Here is a 1,165-nt window from a genome sequence, read left to right as displayed (position 1 = left end):
TCCACAATGAATTGTGGGACAGTATTTCCTCCTTTCCTTTGGTAAAGGAAGCTCAGGTGTTTCCTCTGCCAGAGGAGATAAGAGAGGAAGCACTGAAGGTCCAACCAACAAACACACGAGGAAGTAATTTCAAAGTAAAACAGGAAATGAGTCCAAAGAGTCACTTCAGGGGCAGATCATGACAAAGTAAAGTAGAAGCATGTGTCAACATGATGTCACATGTCAGCATTGATCTCAAAGTAAAGCTGAGTCCTGATCAGTGAAACCCCAGTCTCCATCAACATCACCAGATATTAGTCAGTCATCATGTCTCACCAGACACCAGCAGTTTAGTCTTAATCAGTCCAATATGCTAATGAGGTCAGATTATTAAAACTAATCTTTATCTTAAGTTCCTGGTTTCTGTTGTATTTCAGTATCTGAGACGATATCTGCAGATCACTTACTCCACATATAACACAGCATATAACACAACACTTCACACAGCCGTCAGGATTTGAACCGATCCTGCCACCAGGGGGCAGCGTCTCTCTGTCGTCTGACAGTTTAAATGTTTTCTCATCAGTTTGTCTGAGGGGGTGAATATTTTCACCAAGTCTCTACTGATCTTTGGTCCGACAGAAATATCGAGGTGAACTCATAAATTTCCACAAACAAATGTAATATATGACATATATGTCACCTATATTATTATTATCACATATATATACATCTATACATATGGATATATAGTGCAATAGTATAATATATTGAATTTATATATTTATATTGAATATGAGTTTACTAAAACAATATACATACAATATATATATATACACTGTAAAAGAAAATCCTAATTTTACAGAAAATAATAAAGTTTTCTAAGAGTAATTTTCTGGGTTTTTTTTTTTTTTTTTTTTTTTTTTTTTTTTTTTAAATTGTGTACAAAATAATTTACTAGTGTGTGTGTGTTTGTGCCAGAAGAAACCATGTTTGGATGAGAGGGTGGAGCTGGGGAGGAGGGAGGGGTGGATCTGACCTGTGTCCTCGAGGACACCAGGTAAACCCACCTGCATCAACCTGACAGCAACAGGCTCCTGGCTGAGCCGTGAGAAGATGCTGCTAACACGGTTAGCTGTCACAACTGTTACATTAGTCTCACAGGCTAATATCATATATGTGAGGA

Source organism: Seriola lalandi, unplaced genomic scaffold (assembly GCF_002814215.2).
Source record: "Seriola lalandi dorsalis isolate HSWRI2012SDOR001 ecotype SW California unplaced genomic scaffold, Sedor1 jcf7180002054145, whole genome shotgun sequence".
Lineage (NCBI taxonomy): Eukaryota > Metazoa > Chordata > Actinopteri > Carangiformes > Carangidae > Seriola > Seriola lalandi.
This window is presented reverse-complemented; position numbering follows the sequence as displayed.